The sequence below is a fragment of the Triticum dicoccoides genome, chromosome 1B, assembly GCF_002162155.2.
Source record: "Triticum dicoccoides isolate Atlit2015 ecotype Zavitan chromosome 1B, WEW_v2.0, whole genome shotgun sequence".
NCBI lineage: Eukaryota > Viridiplantae > Streptophyta > Magnoliopsida > Poales > Poaceae > Triticum > Triticum dicoccoides.
This window is the reverse complement of record NC_041381.1, coordinates 635,031,280-635,043,975: the sequence shown is the minus strand read 5'-3', so window position 1 is coordinate 635,043,975 and position 12,696 is coordinate 635,031,280. Positions and strand designations below refer to the sequence as shown.

The 12,696-nt window shown below is 37.9% G+C and overlaps 1 pseudogene; it reads right to left on the bottom strand.

Moving 5' to 3' along the window:
- Window positions 1-7,889: 7,889 nt before the first annotated feature.
- Window positions 7,890-9,891, bottom strand: LOC119350752 (annotated as a pseudogene).
- Window positions 9,892-12,696: the final 2,805 nt, after the last annotated feature.

Here is a 12,696-nt window from a genome sequence, read left to right as displayed (position 1 = left end):
CCCTTATAGCTACCCAGTTACGTTGTGACGTTTGGTACACCCAAAGCATTCCTACGATATCCGGGAGTTACACAATCTCATGGTCTAAGGAAAAGATACTTGACATTAGAAAAGCTTTAGCATACGAACTACACGATCTCTATGCTAGGCTTAGGATTGGGTCTTGTCCATCACATCATTCTCCCAATGATGTGATCCCGTCATCAATGACATCCAATGTCCATGGTCAGGAAACCGTAACCATCTATTGATCAATGAGCTAGTCAACTAGAGGCTTACTAGGGACATGGTGTTGTCTATGTATCCACACATGTATCTAAGTTTCCTATCAATACAATTATAGCATGGATAATAAATGATTATCATGAACAAGCAAATATAATAATAACTAATTTATTATTGCCTCTAGGGCATATTTCCAACAAAGTACCACTACGCATGCTCCTAGGGGAATGGTTGGTAGGAGTTAACCATCGCGCGATCCCGACCTCCACTCATAAGGAAGACAATCAAAAGAGCACCTCATGCAACAAATTTGTCACACAACTTTTACCATATGTGCATGCTACGAGACTTGCCAACTTCAACACAAGTATTTCTCAATTTCATAATTACCCACTAGCATGACTCTAACATTACTACCTTTATATCTCAAAACAATTATCAAGCATCAAATTGATCATAGCATCCAATTCACTTCCTATGATAGTTTTTATTATACCCAACTTGGATGCTCATCATTCTAGGACCAAATTTGTAACCATAGAAAATACCATGATGTTCTAAAAGACTCTCAAAATAATATAAGTGAAGCATGAGAGACTAGCAATTTCTTCAAAATTAAGCCACCGCCGTGCTCTAAAAGATATAAGTGAAGCACTAGAGCAAAAACTATCAAGCGCAAAAGATATAAGTGAAGCACATAGAGTATTCTAGCAAATTCTAATCAAGTGGGCTTCTCCCAAAAGGTGTGTACAGCAAGGATTATTGTGGTAAACTAAAAAGAAAAGACTAATATAATACACGATGCTCCAAGCAAAACACATATCATGTGGTGAATAAAAATATAGCTCCAAGTAAAGTTACCAATGAACGAAGACGAAAGAGGGGATGCCTTCCCGGGGCATCCCCAAGCTTTGGATTTTGGCTATTATTGAATATCTTGGGGTGCCTTGGGCATCCCAAAGATTAGGATCTTGCCACTCCTTATTCCATAGTCCATCAAAGCTTTACCAAAAACTTGAAAACTTCACAACATAAAACTCAACAGGAAATCTTATAAGCTCCGTTAGTGAAAGAAAAGAAAACCACCACATAAGGTACTGTAATGAACTCATTATTTATTTATTTTGGTGTTAAACCTACTGTATTCCAACTTCTCTATGGTTTATAAGCTATTTTACTAGCCATAGATGCATCAAAATAAGCAAACAACACACGAAAAACAGAATCTGTCAAAAACAGAACAGTCTGTAGCAATCTGTAACTAACGCAAACTTCTGGAACTCTAAAAATCCTACAAAAATAGGAAGTCCTGGAAAATTTGTCTATTGATCATCAGCAAAAAGAATCAACGCAAAATCACGTTTCTGTGATTTAACAAAACTAAATTCGTGCGCTCAAAGTTTCTGTTTTTCAGCAGAATCAAATCAACTATCATCATAGGTTATCCTATAGGTTCTACTTGGCACAAACACTAACTAAAATATAAGAACACATCTAAACAGAAGGTAGATGAAAAATTTATTACTAAACAGGAAAAACAAAAAACACAAATAAAATTGGGTTGCCTCCCAACTAGCGTTATCGTTTAACGCCCCTAGCTAGACATAAAAGCGAAGATAGATCTAAGTAGTGCCATCTTTGACACTCAATTCATAAGTAGCTCGCATGATAGATTCATAAGTTAATTTGACTTTATTTCTTGGAAAGTGCTCCATGCCTTTCCTTAATGGAAATTAGAATCTAATATTCCCTTCCTTCATATCAATAATCGCACCAATTGTTCTAAGGAAAGGTCTACCAAGAATAAAAGGGAAGAAAGATTGCAATCTATATCAAGAACGAGAAAATCTACGGGCACCAAATTTCTATTTGCAACAATGAGAACATCATTGATCCTTCCCATTGGCTTTTTAATGGTGGAATCCGCAAGGTGCAAATTTAAAGAGCAATCATCAAGATCATGAAAACCTAGAATATCACATAAAGTTTTCGGAATCGTGGAAACACTAGCACCCAAATCACACAAAGCAAAACACTCATGATCTTTAATTCTAATCTTTATAGTAGGTTCCCACTCATCATTAAGTTTTCTAGGTATAGAAACTTCCAGATTAAGTTTTTCATCATAAGATTGCATCAAGGCATCAATGATATGTTTGGTAAAAGCTTTATTTTGACTGTAAGCATGAGGAGAATTAACAATGGATTGCAACAAGGAAATACAACTTTCTAAAGAATAGTTATCATAATCAAATTCCTTGAAATCCGAGATAGTGGGTTCAATACTATTTAAAGTCATGACCTCTCCAATCCCACTTTTATCAAATTTAGCATCAAGATCTAAAAACTCCGAATTATTGGGACGCCTTCTAAATAAAGTTGTTTCATCTCTGTTCCCATTATTATCAAGACTCATATTGCAAAACAAAGATCTAATAGGAGACACATCAATAACTTTAAGATCTTCATCATTATTTTCATTTAACTTTTCTGGTTTGGCACCCGTCTTATTGACTAAGGTAGCTTGCTTATCAGAAATTTTGGCTATAGCATTTTCAAGCCGGGTAATTTGAGAGTTCACACCATAAAATTCCTTAGACATATCATCAAGCTCTTTGTTCATAAACCCCAAAAAAGCTTTTTGTTCCTTAAGCTCTTTTCTGAAGAAATTATTATGCTCAAATTGCAAATTCATAAAGCTTCTAATATTTGATTCAATCTCTTCCAACCTTCTAAGAAGGTGGTTGATACTCTTAGGCAAAGCCATAAGGACCAACAGGCACACAAGAAAACAAAAAAAAGCAAGCAGAAAGAGAGGAGATAAAGATTGGGAAAGAGAGGGCAAATAAAACGGCAAGGGTGAAGTGGGGGAGAGGAAAGTGAGAGGCAAATGGCAAATAATGTAAATGCGAGGGAGATGAGTTTGTGATGGGTAGTTGGTATGTCTTGACTTGAGCGAAGACCTCCCCAACAACAGCGCCAGAAATCCTTCTTGCTACGTCTTGAGCTTGCGTTGGTTTTCCTTGAAGAGGAAAGGGTGATGCAGCAATAGTAGCATAAGTATTTCCGTCAGTTTTTGAGAACCAAGGTATCAATCCAGTAGGAGGCTCCTCAAAAGTCCCACGCACCTACACAAACAAACAAAGAACTCGCAACCAACGCAATAAAGGGGTTGTCAATCCCTTCACGGCCACTTGCGGAAGTGAGATCTGATAGAGATAATATGATAAGATCAATATATTTTTTGTATTTTATAATATAGATGCGAAAAGTAAAGATGCAAATAAAAGTAGATTGAAAGCTTATATGATAAAAGGTAGACCCGTGGGCCATAGATTTCACTAGTGGCTTCTCTCAAGATATCATAGGTATTACGGTGGGTGAACAAATTACTGTCAAGCAATTGATAGAAAAGTGAATAATTATGAGATTATCTAGGCATGATCATGTATATAGACATCACGTCCGTGACAAGTAGACCGACTCCTGCCTGCATCTACTACTATTACTCCACACATCGACCGACTCCTGCATGCATCTAGAGTATAAAGTTCATAAAGAACAGAGTAACGCATTAAGAAAGATGACATGATGTAGAGGGATAAACTCATGCAATATGATATAGACCCCATCTTTTTATCCTCGATGGCAACAATACAATACATGCCTTGCTGCCCCTGCTGTCACTGGGAAAGGACACCGCAAGATTGAACCCAAAGCTAAGCACTTCTCCCATGGCAAGAAAGATCAATCTAGTAGGCCAAACCAACTGATAATTCGAAGAGACTTGCAAAGATAACTCAATCATACATAAAAGAATTCAGAGGAAATTCAAATATTTCTCATAGATAAACTTGATCATAAACCCACAATTCATCGGATCTCGACAAACACACCGCAAAAAGAGTTCACATCGAATAGATCTCCACAAGAGAGGGGGAGAACATTATATTGAGATCCAAAAAGAGAGAAGAAACCATCTAGCTAATAATTATGGACTCGAAGGTCTGTGGTAAACTACTCACAACTCATCGGAGGGGCTATGGTGTTGCTGTAGAAGCCCTCCATGGTCGATTACCCCTCCGGCGGAGCGCCGGCGAAGGCTCCAAGATGGGATCTCGCGGATATAGAAGGTTACGGTGGTGGAAATTGTGTTTCGTTGGCTCCCTCGATGTTTTCGGGGTACGTAGGCATATATAGGAGGAAGAAGTACGTTAGTGGCCACCTGTGGGGCCTAGGAGATAGGGGGCACGCCCAGAGGGGGTGGGCGCGCCCTCCTGTCTCCTGGCCGCCTCGCAAGCTTCTTGACTTGCACTCTAAGTTCTCCGGATCACGTTCATTCCAAAAATCACGCTCCCGAAGGTTTCATTCCGTTTGGACTCCGTTTGATATTCCTTTTCTTCGAAATACTGAAATAGGCAAAAAACAGCAATACGGGCTGGGCCTCCGGTTAGTAGGTTAGTCCCAAAAATGATATAAATGTGTAAAATAAAGCCCATATACATCCAAAAGGGGTAATATAATAGCATGAAACAATCAAAAATTATAGATACGTTGGAGACGTATCAATCATGCGGAAGTGGCATCGGCGGTTCTTGACGAGCATGCTGACGGCCTCCCGCCACTGACGTTGCGCGTCCTCCAATGGATTCTTCGCTAGCATCTCGAAAGTCTTTAGGAAATCCATGGATTTTGTGCGTAGGCAAGACATGATTGATGATTGATTAATCCAACTGATCGATCAACTCTCCGTTCGTCTCTTCATCCTACTTCTCTGTCCTCCTTCCGAGTCGAGCCTAGTAATCGTTTGAATGAAGTCTTTTTTCCATGTTATCCTGTGTTACCCGGATGTAGGCCTCCATCGATGCGCTTGGCATGCCACGCATAGTGGATCGGCCCATGTATGTTTGATAAATATAGCCTTGTTTGTTTTTGGTAGGTTGTTCAATGACTCAGGTATTTCTTCTTCAGATAATTGTGAAACTAATGAAAAAACGACTTGCTACTTTCCTTCCCATCGAGAAGACTAAGAATCATGATGATTTTTGTTTGCCATTGACACGTGGACACACCCAGAGGTGCTTTTATAGTAGTAATATTGCAAAACCTTAGTGTTGTGTTGGTTATGATAGTACGCTACCTTACCATGAGGGAGATTTTTTAATCTTGTTTCTAAAGAGAAATGATCAGTTTGCGCTAAGAGATGGTGAGATCCTAATGCTAAATGTATATTTTATAATTAAAAAAATAAATATAATTTATAATAAACTTTTGTACTTTATTACAATTTATTCTAGTGTGGTATAATATAAGTGGATATATTTCTTATTACTTAGTTAGCTTTGTTTGTTCCATAAAAAAAGTTAGCTTATTTTGACTATTGTTAATTAGTTACCTTAGTTAACCACATGACAATAATGGTAAATATTAAATATAATGCTCTTTGTAATTACACTATTTTTTGCAATTTGTAGACACTTTCCTTAACAAGTCTTGAAACCAAATCCCTTTGAAGCATTGTTTCTTTAAAAATGACAAAATTGCATGTCTTTTAACAAGACCTTGAAACCAACTCCTTAAATACAAAATTGGAAAAAAGGCAATTCCAAACTTATTTGAAATAGTTTTAAAAAAACCTAGCATATTTTTTTACGTGTGCGTTTGTGTGTTCTTATGTGTTTTAATATCCTTCTAGATTGTTTGGTTATAAACATTCTAAAGTACATTGCTTAACAAATATCTCGATGATGGTTTCTAATCTATATTTACTATATCGTGTACAAATAACTTGAAATATTAGTTGCATAGACAGTTTTATCTAATGGTGGAGAAGTGTAAAATCCTAGTGTCCTCGACCGTTAGATTTACTTCTCATCTTGACTGGATCTTGTCATGTGGCATCTCAAGAATATTCTACAAACTAGCTTAGCTATTTGGTCCATGATTCTCTAGAACAATCCTCTTAGAGCATAGCAACATGGCACATGCATTTTGTGTTCTTGTGTAGGGATGCAAGCGAGGCGAGCTACCAGGCAACGCCATAATACAAATGAAGTGTTAATTTTAAGTAACCATGAACAAATATTAAACTAATGGATTAGTTTCACGGGACGAAGAAGGTCGTAGCTTGCACCATACTCTCGTGTGCCGAGACAAACTCCCCGCCTACACATTGCCATGGTCAGTCATCACAAAACCTCCCCAAGCAAAGTTTCCTCCGCCACCTAGCTCTGTGTGGTCCAATATAAGTGTCGACAAAGGCACAAAACTATGACATATATAGCTTATTGCGCAAAATATGTGACACCAAACTTCAAACTTCAACTTTGCCATTTCTATAGAAACATATGTACATAATAGTAGGATGTGTGGCATGCTAAATATCCAACTATCATTACCTGGAGTGAAAACAATCACTAAAGATTAATATTATTTAAGGCAAAAGATGAATATGTATTTTATCCAGGATGTACATATGCCCATTTTCTATACAAATTTGTATACGACATAAAGAACACCGACAATTTTTTTCATAGTACAATCTTGTTTTGCCCTCCAATCACCCCAAGAGCCATTTTGCTAGTCCTAAAGGTGTTTCTCCTCATTTCAAAGGTAATAGACACTGAGGTGCTTTGCGTATTGTGTTTAAACTCGCAAACTATTCTTTACAATTTTGTTAACATCAGTTCAAGATAAATTCGTTTAGTCCCTTTTGCATTTTATTTCCTTGCCAATAGTTTGCTGAAACAAGTGACAAATTACGATACAATATGGCTATGTAGATATAATTACAAAAGTCAAGATTCACAAACTTTGATCAAATTTATAGAGAAAGTCATCTATATAATGCCAAATCAAGGTTCACATTGTGGACAAGTACTCTGCCTAACATGTTCCTAATGTTGATGACGATTAAGTTGGGACATTTTTAATGTCAAAGCAACCCGTTAAAACTAACGAGATAACGTTGGTTCCTTTTGCTTAATTGTTGCAACTATGAACACACCCTTATTTATGATGGGATACTTTGCAAATGTATGCTAAATCTGAAATTAGACCACTGGAAAGCCACCACAAAGTATTAGTATGTGCATGTTTTAATATAATTTTATGCCCACTAATAAGGAGCATGATAAGCTCAAATTTGTGGGTTATTCGGGTATTATTTGTGAGGTGTGCGGATATTGAAATTTTCACGACATGTAAATCTCCACCATCGCACAAAGCACCAAAAATGACACTCACAGCATCATTAGTGATATAACCTTGTTTGTGACATGTTACGAGACTACCGCAAGGGTTGTACTCCCTCCGTCTCAAAATAAGTGTCACAAGCTTAGTATAACTTTGTACTAGAGCCGGTACAAAGTCGAGGCACTTATTTTGGGACGGAGGGAGTATGTCAAAAGAAATTTTATTTTTAAAATAAGAAATGGTAGACAATATCCCTAAGCCACTCACCGCCTCTATGCGAGAAACAAATCAGTTAGTGTTCCCAAAAACCATTTGCACTATGTTTCATATTGTGAAAACAGAGCCCAATAAAAAAAAGTTGTTTGATATATGTAATTCATGTCACATGCACTTGTATAACCAAGCTATATGTTGAAAACACCGGCAAAGTACGCAAACAGACAGACGGTGGAAACATCGTTCGACGACCATCACGGCCACGGGTCACCCTTGGCGAGGCAGGAGGCCGGGATGACTACTCCGACGGCCTTGCCTGACGCCTGGTAGCAAGAGGCCGTCGCCGCGCCCCCGCCCACCATGGTGAGGTTGACGTTCCTCAGCTCCAGCTCCCGGCACGGCACGGTGTCGCTGCACGCGATCTTGATCGCCTGCATCATCGCCGACGTGCCCCTCACGTCCACGAACTCCACCTTGCGCACCTCCACGGCCTCCGTCTGCACACGCACACAAGTTCAATTCACGCTTCATTACTCTGCATCATACTACGATTTAGAGACGAGACGGCGAAGCCTACCTGGTTCGCGCAGGGCGTCGGCTGGTCGCAGTAGTACTGGTCGATGATGATGGGGTTGGACACGTTCTTCATCACGATGCTCTCGAACCTCAGCTCGCGAGCGGGAGCTCATGCCCCCCTAAGCAACACAAGTTGGTTGCAATGAGAATGTTTTTACTATTTCTGTAACAATAATGTTTTTGTCTTTTTAAAACGGAAATGTTAACGCCCACACGTGTGGGCGTTTGCACATCGCCCACACGCCACCATCACCACTCATTTTGCCACGTATGAATAGATGACATCAGCAGATTTTTTTTTGTTTTCGGCTTAAAAATGTTGTATCTCCTAAATAAAAAAGCGAACTAAAAATCCGTTTTCACCATTAAATCCGTCTCGACGAGATCTTCAAAACTAGACCCCATATTGATATGTTTCGACGAATTTTTTTTTGTCAGAAGTTGCCACGATGTTTACACTGCAGTTGCCATAGGGCTTAAACTAAAGTTGCCATGTGGCAATTTTAGTTTGTAGATCATGGCAATTTTAGTATTTTGATGATGGCAACTCCAGTACTTTGACCATGAAAATTATTTTTTGTATGAACCATGGCAATTTTACGTGCATGTATCATGGCAATTTTAGTTTATGGTCCATGGCAAGTATAGTTTCTTAATTCCCCGTTTCATAAATGTCAAAATTTACTTTTAAATGTAGAAGAAAATAGCTTAAACATATCATGACAACTTCAGTGTAAACATCATGGCAATTCATATGCAATAGACATGGCAACTTTTAATCCAAAAAAAATTCATCAAAACATATCAACATGGGATCTAGTTTCGAAGATCTCATCGCGAGGGATTTAATGGTGAAAACGGATTTTCAATCGGATTTTTCGTTTAAGAGATAAAATATTTTAAAAACTAAAAATCCAAAAAGATTCCTGCATGCATGCATGCGATGACGTGGCAATCTGTTTACATTAGAGACGTGTGATGCGTCTCCCTTCCTGCCACACGTGTGGCAGTTAGCGCGACCCTTTTAAAATTACCTGCCAGCTCTTGATCCGGACGCCGTTGGTGGTGTTGGTGAGCAAGCAGGTGTCCACCCTCACGTCCTCGACCTTGTCCATGGTCCGGTTCTTGCCCAGGCTCCCAATGCTGAACAACACAACGCGCTGCGTCACTAAATTCTACATTGTGGAAAACCCCGCATTCTTATGTTTGTTATTTGGATAAAGGACCCAAAATTAAAGAGGGATTTCCGTAAAAAGAAATACAACAGAGAAACGACCCATTTGATGCTAAATTGCTAGCTGTTGCATTTGAAATGTAAATAAAAAAATCATTGATAATAATAGAGCAAAAATAGATCAGTGGCATTTCATGCAAGTTTGTTTAGTAGTATGTAAAAAATCAGAAAAGTCCTCTTTGTAGGGCAGTACATAGATCAACTAGGTAACTAGCTCGGCGGAGAAGAATGCGGCGAGATCAAGGGCATCTCATCAGAAGGACAAATGGATGAACCTGGATGTTGCGGCGCTGCCTCTCGGCCTGGGATCGCTTGTCGAGGTTGGGGACCATGCTGAAGCGGCGCCGACGGTTCTTGACGAGCGTGTCGACGGCCTCCCGCCATCGGCGTTGCGCGTCCTCCGCCGGATTCTTCACCAACACCTCAAAGGTCTTGAGAAAATCCATGGATTTTTTGCGTAGGTAAGACATGATTGATGATTGATCAATCTAACTGATTAATCAACTCTCCGTCTGTCTCTTCCTTCTACTTCTATGTCCCCCTCCGAGTCGAGCCTAGAAATTGGTTGAACAAAGTCTTTTTTCCATGGTATCCTATTGCCTGGATGCAAGCCTTCATTGACGTGTTATGCTTGTCACGCATAGTGGATTGGCCCATGTATATTTGATAAATACAACCTTGTTTATTTTCGGTAGGTTGTTTAATGTCCCATGTATTTCTTCTTTACACAACCGTCAAAATAATGAAAAACGACTCGCTACGTTCCTTCCCTTTGAAAAGACTAAGAATCTTCCCATGGTGATTTTTGTTTTTCATTGACACGTGGACACACCCAGAGGTGCCCATATAATTTATAAAATAAATATAATTTATAATAAACTTTTGTACTTTATTATAGTTTATTTTAACGCAGTATAATATAAGTGGATATATTTCTTATTAGTTAGATTTGTTTATTCCATCAAAAAAAGTTAGCTTATGTTGACTATTGTTACTTAGTTACCTTAGTTAACCACATGACAATAATGCTAAATATTAAATATAATGTTCTTTCTAATTACACTAGTTTTCGCAATTTGTAGACATTTTTCTTAACAAGTCTTGGAACCAAATCCCTCTGAAACATTGTTTCCCTAAAAATGACAAAATTGCATGTCTTTTAACAAGACCTTGAAACCAATTCCTTAAATATAAAATTGAACAAAAAAGGCAATTCCAAACTTATTTGAAATAGTTTTTGAAAAAACTAGCATATTTTTTACGTGTGCATTTGTGTATTCTTATGTGTTTTTTTATCCTTCTAGATTGTTTGTTTATAAACATTCTAAAGTATATTGCTTAACAAATATCTCAATAATGGTTTCTATTCGATATTACTATATCGTGTACAAATAACTTGAAATATTAGTTGTGAAGATAGTTTTATCTAATGGTGGAGAAGTATAAAATTCCAATGTCCTCGGCCATTGGATTTACTTCTCATTTTGACTGGACCTTGTCATGTGGCGTCTCTAGAATATTCCACAAACTAGCTTAAGCTATTTTGTCAACTATTCTCTAGAACAATCCTTTAGAGCATAGCAACATGACGCACCCATTTTGTGCTCTTGTGTAGGGATGCAAGCGAGGCGGTCTACTGGGCAACACCATAATACAAATGAAGTGTTAATTTTAAGTAACGATGAAGAAATATTAAACTAATGGATGAGTTGCACGGACGAAGCAGGCCGTAGCTTGCACCCATACTCTTGTGTGCCGAGACAAACTTCCCGCCTACACATTGCCATGGTCGGTCATCACAAAACCTCCCCAAGCAAAGTTTGCTCCGTCACTGTGGTCCAACATAAGTTCCATGAGTCGACAAAGGCACAAAACTATGACATATATAGCTTATTGCGCAAAATATGTGACACCAAACTTCAAACTTTATCCTTTCCATTTCTATTGAAACATATGTACTCCCTCTGTTTTTATTTACTCCGCATATTAGCTTTGGTCAAAGTCAAACTTTATAAACTTTGACAAAGTTTTTAGACAAAAATATTAACATATACAATAACAAATCAATTACATTAGATTCACTGTTGAATATACTTTCACATCGTATAGATTTACTATTGTAAATGTTCATACTTTTTCCTATAAGGTTGGTCAAAGTTTATGAAGTTTGACTTCAGTCAAACTTAATATGCAGAGTAAATAAAAACGGAGGGAGTACATAATAGTAGGATGTGTGGCATGCTAAATATCCAAGTATATCATTACCTGGAGTGAAAACAATCACCAAAGATTAATATTATTTATGGCAAAAGCTGAATCTGTATTTTATCCAGGATGTACATATGCCCATTTTCAATACAAATTTGTATACGACATCAGGGACACCGACAATTTTTTTCATAGTACAATCTTTGTTTTGCCCTCCAATCACCCCAAGAGCCATTTTGCTAGTATTAAAGGTGTTTCTCCTCATTTCAAAGGTAATAGACACTGAGGTGCTTTGCGTATTGTGTTTAAAGTGGCAAACTATTCTTTACAATTTTGCTAACATCAGTTCAAGATAAATTGGTTTAGTCTCTTTTGCATTTTATTTCCTTGCCAATAGTTTGCTGAAACAAGTAGGACGACAAATTACGATACAATATGGCTATGTAGATATAATTACAAAAGTCAAGATTCACAAACTTTGACCAAATTTATAGAGAAAGTCATCTATATAATGCCAAAACAAGGTTCACATTGTGGACAAGTATTCTGCCTAACATGTTCCTAATGTTGATGACGATTAAGTTGGGACATTTTTAATGTCAAAGCAACCCGTTAAAACTAACAAAATAACGTTGGTTCCTTATGCTTAACTGCCCTTATTTATGATGGGATACTTTGCAAATGTACGCTTAATCTGAAATTAGACCACTGGAAAGCCACCACAAAGTATTAGTATGTGCATGTTTTAATATAATTTTATGCCCACTAATAAGGAGCATGATAAGCTCAAATTTGTGGGTTATTCGGGTATTATTTGTGAGGTGTGCGGATATTGAAATTTTCACGTCATGTAAATCTCCACCATCGCACAAAGCACCAAAAATGACACTCACAGCATCATTAGTGATATAACCTTGTTTGTGACATGTTACGAGACTACCGCAAGGGTTGTATGTCAGAAGAAATTTTATTTTTAAAATAAAAAATGGTAGACAATATCCCTAAGCCACTCACCGCCTCTATGCGAGCAACAAATCAGTTAG